A 17,134-nucleotide genomic window follows, 5' to 3' on the forward strand; every position below is an offset into this window, starting at 1 on the left:
AACACTCTGTTTAAAAGAGCGCCTAACATTTCCAGTTTGACCTCTAGCCTAATCATATAATTGAATACAGGGTAATTCAATATTTAGCCTGTTCTATCGATTAGATATTGTTCCAGCCAATTAAGAGTACAAAATCCGTAATTATGCATTATGCCTAAACATTAGCCTACGCTTTAAACTGGATCGAATCCCTGAGCTGACAAGGTACAACTATGTCGTTCTGCCGCAGAGAAAGGCAGTTAACCCACTGTTCCCAAGGCGCCGAAGACGTGGATGTCGATTATGGCAGCCCCCGCACCTCTCTGATTCAGAAGGTTTGGGTTAAATGCGGAAGACACATTTCAGTTGAATGCATTCAGTTGTACAACTGACTAGGTATCCCTCATTCCCTAAGCATATTCATTCGCCTTTATGTTATCTTCATTTTAGCCAGTAATAAACATCCATAATTTACAGAAAATACTATTGAGCGAGAAGCCTTTGTACAACAGCATCATCTAGCGTCAGTGTTCATTCTGGAGAAGTACATCCGCTCAAACCAACCGACACTGGTTATCACGCTGGCTGGTGAATTACCGAGGGACATTCTATGACTACTCAGAGACTATGAATATCAATAATATTTCCAAGGAGAAGCAAAAAGAACACGACGTTTATGATCTTGGGTCTTGTTATGTCCACTGTAAGTTAACGGTTCTCCAGGCACAAGGCTGCCGCCATGACTATGTGGTCTAGTCAGCGCACAGGGTTTAATGGGTTTGAGTCATTCGGCCCAGGACCATGGTGCCACAGTGGTAGGTCCTGTCCACTCACGGCTCCGCGCATGGTCTGGATTGTCTTGAGCCTGTAGATCCTGTGTTGAACTAGATGTAGAGCTCTAGACCCCTGTCTTTCTGACCTTATTTCTCTCTTTCTCTTACACACACACACACACACACACACACACACACACACACACACACACACACATGGCTCTGACGGTGATTAGACTGCTGTGCTGTGACTTTTGTGTTTTTGAGATTAAAATATATGTCAAATTCAATCTGCTCTCAACTACACCACAGAGCTGTGGGAATGAATTCACTATGAGGAGGGGCACACTCAAACACACTTTTTCTCTTGCTCTGACTCTCACAAAAACACACAGATTTTTGGGGGGCTATTTACATGCCAAAGTACAGTATTTGAAACCCATCCACACTAGGGATAATTTACTACCTATGAGGGAAGGACTGGAGGAGGTTAATGAGGTGAAAAATGTTAATGGCATAATTCTCTCCACTGTAATTCAGCACATGGCAGGGCAGAGACGTACACTACAGTACCAAAAGTATGTGGATACCTGCTAGCCGAACATCACATTCCAAAATCATGGCCATTAATATGGAGTTGGTCCCCATTTGCTGCTATAACAGCCTCCACTCTTCTGGGAAGGCTTTCCACTAGATGTAGGAACATTGCTGCGCAGAGTTGCTTCCATTCAGCCACAAGAGCATTAGTGAGGTTGGGCACTGATGTTGGGCAATTATGCCTGGCTTGCAGTCAGCATTCCAATTCATCCTTAAGGTGTTCGATGGGGTTGAGGTCAGGGACCTGTGCAGCCAGTCAAGTTCTTCCAAACCAATCTCGACAAACCATTTTTGTATGGACCCCACATTGTGCACGGGAGCATTGTAATGCTGAAACAGGAAAGGGCCTTCCCCAAACTGTTGCCACAAAGTTCAAAGAACGTCCGTTGGACGGCCAGATGGTGAGCCGTGATTCATCACTCCAGAGAACACGTTTCCACTACTCCAGAGTCCAATGGCGGCAAGCTTTACACCACTCCAGCCGACACTTGACATTGCATATGCTGATCTTAGGCTTGTGTGTGGTTTCTCAGCCATGGAAACCCATTTCATTAAGCTCCAGGCGAACAGTTCCTGTGCTGATGTTACTTCCAGAGGCAGTTTGGAACGCGGTGGTGAGTGTTGCAACCGAGGACAGACGATTTGTTTGTGCTACGCATTTCAGCATTCGGCGGTCCTGTTCTGTGAGCTTGTGTGGTCTACCACTTTGTGGCTGGGCTGCTGTTGCTCTTAGACATTTCCACTTCACAATAACAGCACGTACAGTTGACCGGGGCAGATCAAACATGGCAGAAATTTGAAGAACTGACTTGTTGGAAAGGTGGCATCCTATGATGGTGCCACGTTGAAAATCACTGAGCTCTTCAGTAAGGCCATTCTACTACCAATGTTTGTCTATGGAGATTGAATGTCTGTGTGCTCAATTTTATACACCTGTCAGCAACGGGTGTGGCTGAAACAACCGAATCCACTAATTTGAAGGGGTATCCACATAGTTTTGTATATATAGTGTTTCTAATTTTCACACACAGCCACTGACAAAAGCATTCCAAGCACATTCCAGCAAACTAATAGACGCATTTTAGCATTATACTATCTATAGCCAATTGTAATTAAAAACATTAGGTTAAAGTGGTGTAATTATTCTAATCATATACCATTTAAAGACGTACATCCTTACAGTAATGTTGAGTCAGCTTTACGCCATATTGTAGCCCACTCCTACAGATGTAGGATCTTATTGATCAGTTTAAAAAAAAATCAGTTTAGTTGGCGCCATCGATTTGAGGAATCGACTCTTTCAACATGCAGAGAAAGGAATCCAAAATTCTACCCCTAAACTTTGTTTCAACAAGTCAAAATCTGTTTCTATCTACTCCTCAGATACCCTAAAATGTAATCAAACAATAATATTTCTTACGGAAAGAAGTATGTTCAATAGGAAACCGATGCGGTGTGTCCTGTCTTCATGGAGCGTGCAAACACAAATTTCCAAGACTGTGTCCCTGTACTAAAACTGAGATTTCTTATTTGTTTTGGAAGTTACAAGCCTCAAACCTTGAACATAGACTGCTGACACCCTGTGGAAGCCATAGGAATTGCATCCTGGGAGCTTTTCAGTATGCCTCTTGGGGTTAGGTGGGATGCTATAGCGCATCCGGTGAAATTGCAGAGCGCTAAATTCAAAATACAACAATCGTAATATTAAGCATTCATGAAAATACAAGTGTCTTACATCGTTTAAAAGCTTAACTTCTTGTTAATCCAACTGCTTTATCAGCTTTCAAAAAGGCTTTACGGTAAAAGCATACCATGCAATTATCTGAGGACAGCGCCCCATATACACCAGCATAAAAAACATTTCCCAAACCAGCAGAGGCGTCACAAAAATCAGAAATAGTGATAAAAGAAATCACTTACCTTTGAAGATCTTCCTCTGTTTGCAATCCCAAGGGTCCCAGCTACACAACAAATGGTTGTTTCGTTCGATAAAGTGCTTCTTTGTATCTCAAAAAAAGTCAGTTTAGTTGGCGCGTTTGATTCAGTAACCCACCCGTTCCACTCGTTCAACATGCAGACAAAGTAATCCCAAAAGTTACCGGTAAACTACGTCCAAACAAAGTTTCTAATCAATCCTCAGGTACCCTAATATGTAAATAAATGATAAAATTTAAGATCGAATGTAGTATGTTCAATACCGGCGATAATTAACGAATTGCGCGCCCTCATCCACTCGCGCCACAATACTACAGTCCAAATGAGACCCACCTTGAAAAACTATAACATCTAACAATTTTTTCAAAAAACAAGCCTGAAACCCTTTCAAAAGACTGTTGACATGTAGTGGAAGCCATAGGAACTGCAATCTAGGAGGAATTCCTTTGAATATCCCATAGACAAGCATTGGAATGGCATGTGACCTCAAAAACAAAAAAAATAATTTCCGGATGGATTCTTTACATGTTTTTGCCTGCCACATCAGTTCTGTTATACTCACAGACATTACTTTAACAGTTTTAGAAACTTCAGAGTGTTTTAAATCCAATGCTTCCAACATATGCATATCCTAGCTTCTGGGCCTGAGTAACAGGCAGTATACTTTGGGCACGTCAGTCATCCGAACTTCCGAATACTGCTCCCTAGCCTTAAGAAGATTTATACTTGCCATTGTAAGAGGATGGTCTCTCAAAAAAAAAAATTGCAGGTTGGTTTTTCATTGGATTTTCTCCTACCATATCTATTGTGTTATATTCTCCTACATTATTTTACCATTTCTACAGACATCAAAGTGTTTTATTTTCAATGGTACCAATTATATGCATATCCTGGCTTCAGGGCCTGAGCAACAGGCAGTTTACTTTGGGCACGTCATTCAGGCGGGAAATTGAGAAAAAAAGGGGCTTAGCCCAACAGTGCAGTTCAAGAAGAATTTATTAATAATTTACTAATATTTACCAAATAAACTAAAGTTTAAAAATTATAAAAAGTAACGCAATAAAATAACAATAACGAGGCTATATACAGGGGGTACCGGTACCGAGTCAGTGTGCGGGGGTATAGGTTAGTTGAGGTAATTTGTACATGTAGGTAGGGGTGAAGGGACTATGCATAGATAATAAACAGCGAGTTGCAGCAGTGTAAAAATAAGGGGGGGGGGGGGGGGTGTCAAAGTAAATAGTCCGGTGGCCATTTGATTAATTATTCAGCATTCTTATGGCTTGGGGGTAAAAGCTGATAAGGAGCCTTTTGGTCCTAGACTTGGCACTCCGGTACCGCTTTCCGTGCGGTAGCAGAGAAAACAGTCTATGACTAGGGTGGCTGGAGTCTCTGACAATTTTCGGGGCTTTCCTCTGACACCGCCTATTTTAAAGGTCCTGGATGGCAGGAAGCTTGGCCCCAGTGATGTACTGGGCCATACGCACTACACTCTGTGGCACCTTATGGTCAGATGCTGAGCAGTCGCCATACCAGGCGGTGATGCAACCGGTCAGGATGTTCTCGATGGTGCAGCTGTACAACCTTTTGAGGATCTGGGGACCCATGCCAAATATTTTCAGTCTCCTGAGGGGGAAAAGGTTTTGTCATGCCCTCTTCACAAGGTCTTGCTCACATCGGCTACCGAGAGCGTTAACACACAGTCATCCAGAACAGCTGTTGCTCTCGTGCATGCTTCAGTGTTGCTTGCCTTGACTCGAGCATAAAAGGCATTTAGCTCTTCTGGTAGGCTCACGTTTCCCTTTGTAGTCCTTTCTAGAAAATATTGCGCTCATGAAAGTCACCTGTAAATGAACATACACTATGCCCGCTCTGTTGGAATAACAGTTTTAACATACAGTATCTCTGGTTGTCAACAATCGAACTTGCGGCTGGGACTTTCCTTGGAAAGTTTGGCTTTTCTTTTAGAGTCTGTGGCATTGAGCCACTTTAAGATGCTCCGATACACACAGATAAACATCCCTGGACGTTCTGGTGACATGAACGGTTCATTGTTTCTAAAAGTAGTCTATCTTTCCCACTCTCCTTCTCTCTAAAAAAACTATTTCAATCACGGGGAGGAAGAAAACAAAAAGCCCCAATTGAAGCCAGATGAAAGAAGACAAGAGTGAAGAGTGAATGTCACATATCAGAGTCTAACTTCCTCTCATTATGCAATAAGAGCGCGGTGTGTCAGCGTACCCAAAATACACAGGGGATGGCAAACATAAACATAGCCCAAAGTTTGGATTCACAATCACGTACAAGCCCCTACACACACACACACACACACACACACACACACACCTGTACACACACAGGCACACCTGTACACACACACGCTTGTACACACACACGCCTGTACTCACACACGCCTGTACTCACACACGCCCATACACATGTACACACACACACAGTCTATTCCAGGCCTTTTTACTGAAACTCTAGAGCTCAGCAGCCAGAGGCATGGTATGTGTATTGTAAACACAGCCATGGAGAGTGAGTGAGTGAGAGACAAGTGGAGGAGAGCTTGACTTCCTACTCTGCCTCTTGTCTAGGCCACAGGAGGACACACTCAGCAGAAACACTGCAGCACTGGCAGCACAGCAGCATGGTTACACAACTCACCCTTTACAGAATTTAGATATAAAGTTCAAATAAATTGTTGTTGAAGAGTTGCTAACAGGAAGTCACTGGATGTCTACTGAATAATTGTCAAATACGGCAAAAAATATAAGACGATTTGTTACTATTGCCGCATTGACCAACATAATGAATAAAAAGTATGAGCCTATGAATAGTAGTGACTGATCAGATAACAACCTGATAGTGTTGTAACTGGAACTGTACATTCCAAGTGATTTTGGGGTGTGGACCGCACCCTCCTAAGGGTGACTTAGCTGCACCCAGGGGGCATCCCACTGCGCACACCACATCATTTCAACGTGGATAATTGGGCAATATTTGGTTGAGATGTTGATCAATGAGATCACAACCTATATTCACACACTCATAAAGACAGCCAAAAGTTGGTTAAATTTCAACCATCTAAAAGCACAACCAAAATCCAATAGAAAAACAATGTCAGATTTTTGGTTTAGTTCTCACCCAAATGTCTATCACTGTGTAACCTGAAGCCTTCCCGTGTCCTTCAAGATCACCCAAGTTGAGGTAAACATTGAATGTATCAACATCAACGAAAGCAAATCTTAATCGAACCTAACCTACATGGATAAAATATGAACCATGAAAGTAAGTGAGACTATATATATTTTTTTATATGACCAACTAACGCACCGATGTTAGCATAGGGTTAATTAGCACCCATTTTCACGTGAGCTAGCTAATTGTACACAATGAGGGAATCTTATTTGGACAAATTTGCCTACTTGAGCAGTAAGCCTAGGTTTACATGTACCGTTATGTAATCGATTTGATCATTGATTTTTTGTGTTTCTTCAATGTCTGCCTTGTTGTGGTTGGCTGACTCTAAGTGTGTATTGTTAATGTCCATTCCCAGTTACACAGCGAGTCTACACAGCCTACACATAAATTATACAATAATGAAATCACCTGGTCCCAACATACGTGGCAAGTCAAGAAGAGGCATTGTAACTTGTCCACACTGCAAACTGATGTTAAATAAGAAACTTCAAAACACATTTACGAAGAAAGCATACACATTGCTTATAAACAGTGTCCAAGGAAAGATCATTGGCATATGAGTGCATTGATGTGAGGTATGGTGTGTTTGCAGTCGAAAATACATTTTCTGGTCCAGCAACACCCATACATGTTGTGAAACATACTTGGGCTAATTCAGTTCCAACTGTGTTCAAAACTGTTATGCATGCTGGAGTATAACATTTTCTTTACTTTCACATACACAGTGTTCACAGAAACATTGCTCTGATCTGGTCCCCAGGACCTTGGAGGACTTTTGGTGTGGATGATGTTCAGGTTGGATATTCCTCTAAATGATTCCACTGAACTGTACCATTTCATTGTCATTCCTGTATTGAAACTTGTATGTTGTTCACACCACAGGATCTACCAAAGCAAGGTTTCTCAAGCAACTGTGGGGTGTTTGGTGTGAAGGTAAGATGCTATTCAGTATATTATATTAGTCCTACTTTCTGTTATAACATATGAAAGGTTATTATTATTTCTGTGCTTGTAGCATGCATAGCACACTGTTGTTATTGCTCATACTTTTTATTCTTTATTATTATTTATTATTATTATTATTTATTATTATCACTTTTTGGGACCTATTTCCTTTCCTTTTTACACTACATACATTCTACATCCTGAAATATATTCCTGGGGGGGGGGGGGGGGGGGGGGTCTTCTACATTCTACATCCTGAAATATATTCCTGGGGGGGGGGGGGGGGGTCTTCTACATTCTACATCCTGAAATATATTCCTGGGGGGGGGGGAGGGGGGGGGGGGTCTTCTACATTCTACATCCTGAAATATATTCCTGGGGGGGGGGGGGGGGGGTCTTCTACATTCTACATCCTGAAATATATTCCTGGGGGGGGGGTCTTCTACATCCTACATCCTGAAATATATTCCTGGTGGGGGGGGGGGGGGGGGTCTTCTACATTCTACATCCTGAAATATATTCTTGGAGGGGGGGGGGGGGGGTCTTCTACATTCTACATCCTGAAATATATTCCTGGTGGGGGGGGGGGGGGTCTTCTACATTCTACATCCTGAAATATAGTCCTGGGGGGGGGGTCTTCTACATTCTACATCCTGAAATATATTCCTGGGGGGGGGGGGGGTCTTCTACATTCTACATCCTGAAATATATTCCTGGGGGGGGGGGGGTCTTCTATATTCTACATCCTGAAATATATTCCTGGGGGGGGGGGGGTCTTCTACATCCTACATCCTGAAATATATTCCTGGGGGGGGGGGGGTCTTCTACATTCTACATCCTGAAATATATTCCTGGGGGGGGGTCTTCTACATTCTACATCCTGAAATATATTCCTGGGGGGGGGGGGTCTTCTACATTCTACATCCTGAAATATATTCCTGGTGGGGGGGGGGGGGGTCTTCTACATTCTACATCCTGAAATATATTCCTGGGGGGGGGGGTCTTCTACATTCTACATCCTGAAATATATTCCTGGGGGGGGGGGGGGTCTTCTACATTCTACATCCTGAAATATATTCCTGGGGGGGGGGTCTACTACATTCTACATCCTGAAATATATTCCTGGGGGGGGGGTCTTCTACATTCTACATCCTGAAATATATTCCTGGGGGGGGGGGGGGGGGAGGGGTCTTCTACATTCTACATCCTGAAATATATTCCTGGGGGGGGGGGGGGGGGGTCTTCTACATTCTACATCCTGAAATATATTCCTGGGGGGGGGGGGGTCTTCTACATTCTACATCCTGAAATATATTCCTGGGGGGGGGGGGGGGGGTCTTCTACATTCTACATCCTGAAATATATTCCTGGGGGGGGGGGGGGGTCTTCTACATTCTACATCCTGAAATATATTCCTGGGGGGGGGGGGTCTTCTACATTCTACATCCTGAAATATAGTCCTGGGGGGGGGGGGGGGGTCTTCTACATTCTACATCCTGAAATATAGTCCTGGGGGGGGGGGTCTTCTACATTCTACATCCTGAAATATATTCCTGGGGGGGGGGGGGGGTCTTCTACATTCTACATCCTGAAATATATTCCTGGGGGGGGGGGGGTCTTCTACATTCTACATCCTGAAATATATTCCTGGGGGGGGGGGTCTTCTACATTCTACATCCTGAAATATATTCCTGGGGAGGGGGGGGGGGTATTATTATTATTTACTATTATCATTATTGTTGTTATCATAACTATCAAACTTAACAACCTACTCTTTCTTAGTTTACAGTACGCTCTGTACATTGCAATGGAAGCATTGTGTGATTTCACAGAGGTATGTATAAATTATGAAATTCTCATCACTACATAATGTTTTTTGGATACTCATCTGATTGTGTGATTTTCTTTTTCAAAAGAAAGCATGCAGCAAATTGGGTGATGGTGGTGCCTAGTTCTCCTGCAGAACTTTCCCATGCCGTGAGTCTTGAACATTATAAAAACCTTTCAACCAATGTTTAAAGACTTAAACCCCCCCCCCCCCCCCCCCCCCCCCCCCCAATATATTTCAGTATGATGTAGAAGACGTGCCCCCCACAAAGTCACAGCATGTCGCATCAGCATCCAGCTCTGCAGGATCAGGTACTGTATGGGCAGTATCTCGGACCTGCCTGGTGTGTTCCTTGTTCTTCATGATGCTCTCTGCGCTTTTAACGGACCTCTGAGACTATCACAGTGCAGGTGCATTTATACGGAGACTTGATTACACACAGGTGGATTGTATTTATCATCATTAGTCATTTAGGTCAACATTGGATCATTCAGAGATCCTCACTGAATTTCTGGAGAGAGTTTGCTGCACTGAAAGTAAAGGGGCTGAATAATTTTGCACGCCCAATTTTTCAGTTTTTGATTTGTTAAAAAGTTTGAAATATCCAATAAATGTCGTTCCACTTCATGATTGTGTCCCACTTGTTGTTGATTCTTCACAAAAAAATACAGTTTTATATCTTTATGTTTGAAGCCTGAAATGTGGCAAAAGGTCGCAAAGTTCAAGGGGGCCGAATACTTTCGCAAGGCACTGTATACCAGCTCCAGTAAAGTGATCAGAGACCTGGGTGACTTCTAAGTCATCTTTACTAAACAACATAAACAATTAACACAGCAGACAAAAACAAGGTTTGACCACTCCTCCTCCTCACGCAAGATCCCCCTGCTCAAGCCAGCGCATGTTCAGGCCCGTCTGAAGTTTGCCAATGACCATCTGGATGATCCAGATGAGGAATGGGAGAAGGTCATGTGGTCTGATTAGACAAAAATATAGCTTTTTGGTCTAAACTCCCCTCGCCGGGTTTGGAGGAAGAAGAAGAAGGATGAGTACAACCCCAAGAACACCATCCCAACCGTGAAGCATGGAGGTGGAAACATCATTCTTTGGTGATGCTTTTCTGCAAAGGGGACAGGACGACTGCACCGTATTGAGGAGAGTATGGATGGGGCCATGTATCGCGAGATCTTGGCCAACAACCTCCTTCCCTCAGTAAGAGCATTGAAGATGGGTCGTGGCTGGGTCTTCCAGCATGACAACGACCCGAAACACACATCCAGGGCAACTAAGGAGTGGCTCCGTAAGAAGCATCTCAAGGTCCTGCAGTGGCCTAGCCAGTCTCCAGACCTGAACCCAATAGAAAATCTTTGGAGGGAGCTGAAAGTCCGTATTGCCCAGCGACAGCCCCGAAACCTGAAGGATCTGGAGAAGGTCTGTATGGAGGAGTGGGCCAAAATCCCTGCTGCAGTGTGTGCAAACCTGGTCAAGAACTACAGGAAACGTATGATCTCTGTAATTGCAAACAAAAGTTTCTGTACCAAATATTAAGTTCTGCTTTCCTGATGTATCAAATACTTATATCATGCAATAAAATGCAAATGTGATAAAAAAAATCATACAATGTGATTTTCTGGATTTTTGTTTTAGATTCCGTCTCTCACAGTTGAAGTGTACCTGCCATAAAAAATATAGACCTCTAAATGCTTTGTAAGTAGGAAAACCTGCCAAATCGGCAGTGTATCAAATACTTGTTCTCCCCACTGTGTGTGTGTGTGTGTGTGTATATATATATATATATATATATATGCTCAATGAAATAATATAATTACAAAGTTATAACATTTATCAACACAATTTTAACAGTACATGACATACATAACAAGTCTGTTGTTCACAGCAACAATATCAGCTTGTCTCCAATATAGGATGAAGCAAAAAGTGTTACAACACATCTGCTTGCTTGTACCACTTTATATAACATTTATTACGATCTTCAAAAATGAAATACGTTTGTAATCAAGGTGTGCCTTGCGCAAACGTGTGTGTTTGTATTCAGTGTGTGACTGTCAAACCTCAGATGGACAAAAAGGTGGGCGAGGTCAAACGTGTGTGTTGAAGCTTGGTGAGTTGTTGACATTATTGGATAGAGATTGAAAAGTGATTGAGCATTTTTTTGTTGTTGATATTATTCAAATTAGTTTATTCAAATTACAGGAGACGGAGGATGTAGATTATAAATAGTTTTCTTGGTTTTGTAACTTTATTTTTGTGTCCAGTTAGTGTAATTTTTTTCAATTTGCCTTGCTAACTTCAGTTACCAACTCGAGTGTGCAGTTTTCGCCGCAAACTCTACCACAAATTTCGTTGACTTTTTGTGGAAGAACATATTTCATTCTCTTGGGTACACGGAAAAAGTGCGATTTAAAACCGAGCGTTGACCTCTGCTTGAGATTAGTTTCATGAAGAAGGATGAAAAGGTGAGGGCGTTCAGTACCAATTGGTATCAAAGGTATTTTGGGGGGTTACTACATGATTCCATGTGTGTTATTTCATAGTGTTGATGATGTCTTCACTGTTATTCTACAATGTAAAAAATAAAGAAAAACCCTTGAATGCGTAGGTGTGTCCAAACTTTTGACTGGATCACCACCCCTGCGTTTTGGGGCATGCAATAACTGTCTTTTAGGGGACACGAAGAGACGGAAAGTTCCGTTAACAAGCGGTAATTGCAAGTTACGATGCTTTACTCGCTGAACATATGGAACACTACTGTCTTTTAGGGGACACGAAGAGACGGAAAGTTCTGTTGAACATATGGAACGCTCTACTGTCTTTTAGGGGACACGAAGAGACGGAAAGTTCCGTTGAACATATGGAACGCTCTACTGTCTTTTATGGGATGTAGAAATCAATTCAGAATGATTTGATTGCTTCCATCGCATCATCCATTAATAGTTAGATTAAAGAGGTTGACGCAGCGCATTTTTCCGCGCGTAACTGGACTCAAGTAGGCTTTCCACTTTGCTCCGGTATTTATTTAGCAAAGATGATAACACATAATCACTCCGGACAGACACAAGAAAAAGCTCGTTACATAAATGTTGTAGCAGCCTAGGCTACACCTAAACATTAGACATCTAACATGCTGTATGGGATGAAAACGAGACAAATACAGCCTATGTGCGCTGTCCATTTGGTCAGGGTAACTAATTGGTAACGTTATGTATTTCTAGTCAAAAATAATTACTCTTTGATGATTTTTGAAACACACTTTGACGTCTGTGTGTTCCACGCTGCAAAACACCAGTCTCAATGTCAACAGTGAAGAGGCGACTCAGGGATGCTGGCCTTCTATGCAGAGTTTCTCTGTCCAGTGTCTGTGTTCTTTTGTCCATCTCTATCTTTTATTTTTATTGGCTAGTCTGAGATATGGCTTTTTTGTTGCAACTCTGCCTAGAAGGCCAGCATCCCGGAGTCGCCTCTTCACTGTTGATGTTGAGACTGGTGTTTTGCGGGTACTATTTAATGAAGCTGCCTGTTGAGGACTTGTGAGGCATCTGTTTCTCAAACTAGACACTCTAATGTACTTGTCCTCTTGCTCAGTTTTGCACAGGGGCCTCCCACCTCTCTTTCTATTCTGGTCAGAGCCAGTTTGCGCTGTTCTGTGACGGGAGTAGTAAATTGTACGAGATCTTCAGTTTCTTGGCAATTTCTCGCAGGGAATAGCCTTCATTTCTGGAATAGCCTTCACTTATGAAATTGTGACCCCAAACTTTTGAATGGTAGTGTACATAGGAAACCACATGAGCATGTTGTGGTTGGCTGATCTAAGCAGGAGATTTTGGAAGATAGAAAATAGATGAAAATAAGATAAAGGAGTTAGCTTACCAGTTCTTATTTTGTTTTCTGGAGAGAAAAACATTTGAGATGAGATCTAGAATGATGAATGGTTTCATTTCAAACACAGAGGGTAAGTAAATGAACTGTTCATCTCTGGAGAATAGTATCATTAACCATTTTACATTACTGCATAACATTACATGTAACAATATTTAAGTTTTCTTTATCATAAATGGAGTCAAGATTAATCTAATGTGGGATAAATATTTGTATAGTAATTCATCACTATCTCTTTTTCTCTTGCTCTCTGTAGTCCAGCTCTGATCCAATGCAGTGTATGGAGAGCAGTGCCCCTTGCTGGTTGACCGTCAGAACAGCTGCCAATGACTGGACCTGGACCAGGTCAGCATCATCTCCAGCTGGATAACTGGACTGGATCAGGTCATCCTCTACAGCTGGAAGAGCAGGACCACACCAGGTCAGCACAAACACTCAACACAAATATTAGTTTCTACGTTTACAGAGAACGACCCATGTACGATCACACAGAAACTGTGACCATTCCCCAACACACGTGGCCATGTGCTGTAATCCCTGTGTACACACACAGATACGATCTCGTATAGCCCCCACAATTCACACATAAGCACAGACAGACACAAAGACCCATAACACAAGCTGTAGAACACGCTCTGCGTAGGGACAGGAATGTAACTAGCCCTTAAAGTGAGGTCTGCTGTGGAGAAACCGGAAAAGTACTTGAGTAAAACGAAACCATTCTTCCAGGTCACAGTGTTTTTCTGGCTCCTCTGAGGCTCCTAGTCTATCTGCTATACTGTGCATTTCTGTGGGGTTTCTTGTGAAACCTGTTTAAGAGCAGGAGGACTTAGTATACTGTACTATCATACAGATCAGCACTAACTAAGCAAACAGAACTTACACTGAGTTTGGATGAAACTCCAGATCTATGCAACTAACAGGTCTATCTGTACTAGTTATCACAGTGATGATGTATCAGATGCACAGGGTGCATATAGTATGTTGAAGTGTGAAGCACAGAGGGGTATACAATACACTATGTATCAAGAGGGCAAAGCTACATAGTGTACATATACAAATAAAAAATACTGGTCTGTTTATTTGAAGCACACATATGTTACTGGTCGTTTGAGGAACAAGTAGTATGTTACTACCATTAAGATATCCGAGATCCCACGGAGATCAGTACAGTCTTTATTAGAGTTGCTCTGCCGTAGTCAGGGGACATGTCAAGCCAAAACATTGGAGGTCCATCTTTTTCAGCCAGAGGTTTTTCAGTCCATCCCAAAGAGAGGCTGTACAGGAAAAGCCCCATAAAACCCTCTTAGAGAGACGTCCAGAATCAACAGCACATTCTAGCTTGCCAAAGAAGAGGTTGAAGAATATATGAATGGGTAGAAATGAACACGCATAGGTCCACTTACACAGTCTGAAAAAGGTCCATGGAGTGTTTAATCAGGTCTACAGTATATGGAAACATAGAAGTAAATACATTCAAATGGTCAAACAAAAAAAACATGACCTTTACCCTACAAACTGTATGAAGCCACATGTAATTCTGTCTGAACATCATGTTCTTATGACACAATCAAAGACTTAGTGTTACGCAATATTACTTCAAGAATCCAATGATTACCAGGTGCCAGAAGGATGAGTGAATATCCAAAGATTTTCAGAGGGTATTTGTGTCATGATTACAGAGACTACCCTTTTGTGGCCAGAGTAGTATATTGCACCCACTAAACCCAAGATGCATGTTGGTGTAATACACACTAATAAACACCTGAGGGCAGTCAAAGATTATATGATATCAAGCAAACCAAGGTTTCTGTGTCCTAGTGATGGAACTCTGTTCAACCCATAGAGATAGATAGAGGACTCATCTTTGTATCTGTGCCATTATAGCGTCTGTGACAAAATGGGCAGTGCAATTGTGGCAATCTCCATTTTAAGCAGTGGAGGCTGGTAGGAGGAGCTATAGGACGGGCTCATTGTAAGGGCTGGAATGGAATTAATGGAACGGTATCAAACATATGGAAACCACATTTGACTCCATTTATACCATTCCAGCCATTACAGTGAGCCCGTCCTCCTATGGCACCTCCCAAAAGCCTCCACCGATTTTAAGGTAGTCAATTTTCTTCTTCACGAACAGCTGATCCCTCCCGATGACATGACTCCTGAAATTCTGCTAATTTTCTCATAGATGAAACATTTGATCTCAATACATGTTTCTGTTCCCAGAACTAAAATATGTTACAAACAGAGTGGGCACCTTTTTGAAGGCTTTCCTCTTTGCCAAAGTTTAAAAAAATGGTGTTGTTTAGCAAGAGCGAATTGAGTTATTGTACACGTGCACGTCACAGAGTAGGCATTCTCTAACGGAAATATTCAAAGACATGCTAGAATGCACTAATACAAACTCGCTAGCTCTTACTGGGCTCTGCCCACCTCCTTGCTTGCTCTGCCCACTATGATTAATATGCTCCAATTGGAAATGACATGCTGTGGTCTATCTTGGGTTATTTACAACAACAAAAAACATGTTAAACAAGAGACTGCAGGTTAGGGATTAGTGAAGTTGATGTCTCAAGGTATCTATTTGCAGTAAACACACTGTGACGATTGTCCCATGTCCACCGTCACCGTCCTAGCTGAGGAACGCTCGACTCTCTTATAGGGAGATGGAGTTGAGTTTAGATAACTGGTCACAGGATTTGCTAGGAACAACATTGAGTCACCATCAGTCGATTATTGTGAAAATGTCTGGTTGTTTTTTGCTTAAGGTTTTTAATAAAAGCATGAATTTCAGCACCCTGCTGAAGGACCGCAGTTGTACAGGGCAAACATAGGGTAGGCTGCAGGGTAGGCTGCAGGGTAGGCTGCAGGTAAGCATTTTCCAAATAGACATTTTTACAAGAATTTTTATTTATTTATTTATTTTACCTTTATTTAACCAGGTAGGCAAGTTGAGAACAAGTTCTCATTTACAATTGCGACCTGGCCAAGATAAAGCAAAGCAGTTCGACAGATACAACGACACAGAGTTACACATGGAGTAAAACAAACATACAGTCAATAATACAGTATAAACAAGTCTATATACAATGTGAGCAAATGAGGTGAGAAGGGAGGTAAAGGCAAAAAAGGCCATGGTGGCAAGGTAAATACAATATAGCAAGTAAAACACTGGAATGGTAGTTTTGCAATGGAAGAATGTGCAAAGTATAAATAAAAATAATGGGGTGCAAAGGAGCAAAATAAATAAATAAATTAAATACAGTTGGGAAAGAGGTAGTTGTTTGGGCTAAATTATAGGTGGGCTATGTACAGGTGCAGTAATCTGTGAGCTGCTCTGACAGTTGGTGCTTAAAGCTAGTGAGGGAGATAAGTGTTTCCAGTTTCAGAGATTTTTGTAGTTCGTTCCAGTCATTGGCAGCAGAGAACTGGAAAGAGAGGCGGCCAAAGAAATAATTGGTTTTGGGGGTGACTAGAGAGATATACCTGCTGGAGCGTGTGCTACAGGTGGGAGATGCTATGGTGACCAGCGAGCTGAGATAAGGGGGGACTTTACCTAGCAGGGTCTTGTAGATGACATGGAGCCAGTGGGTTTGGCGACGAGTATGAAGCGAGGGCCAGCCAACGAGAGCGTACAGGTCGCAATGGTGGGTAGTATATGGGGCTTTGGTGACAAAACGGATTGCACTGTGATAGACTGCATCCAATTTGTTGAGTAGGGTATTGGAGGCTATTTTGTAAATGACATCGCCAAAGTCGAGGATTGGTAGGATGGTCAGTTTTACAAGGGTATGTTTGGCAGCATGAGTGAAGGATGCTTTGTTGCGAAATAGGAAGCCAATTCTAGATTTAACTTTGGATTGGAGATGTTTGATATGGGTCTGGAAGGAGAGTTTACAGTCTAACCAGACACCTAAGTATTTGTAGTTGTCCACGTATTCTTAGTCAGAGCCGTCCAGAGTAGTGATGTTGGACAGGC

Source organism: Oncorhynchus mykiss, chromosome 5, assembly GCF_013265735.2.
Source record: "Oncorhynchus mykiss isolate Arlee chromosome 5, USDA_OmykA_1.1, whole genome shotgun sequence".
In the NCBI taxonomy this organism is placed as follows: domain Eukaryota; kingdom Metazoa; phylum Chordata; class Actinopteri; order Salmoniformes; family Salmonidae; genus Oncorhynchus; species Oncorhynchus mykiss.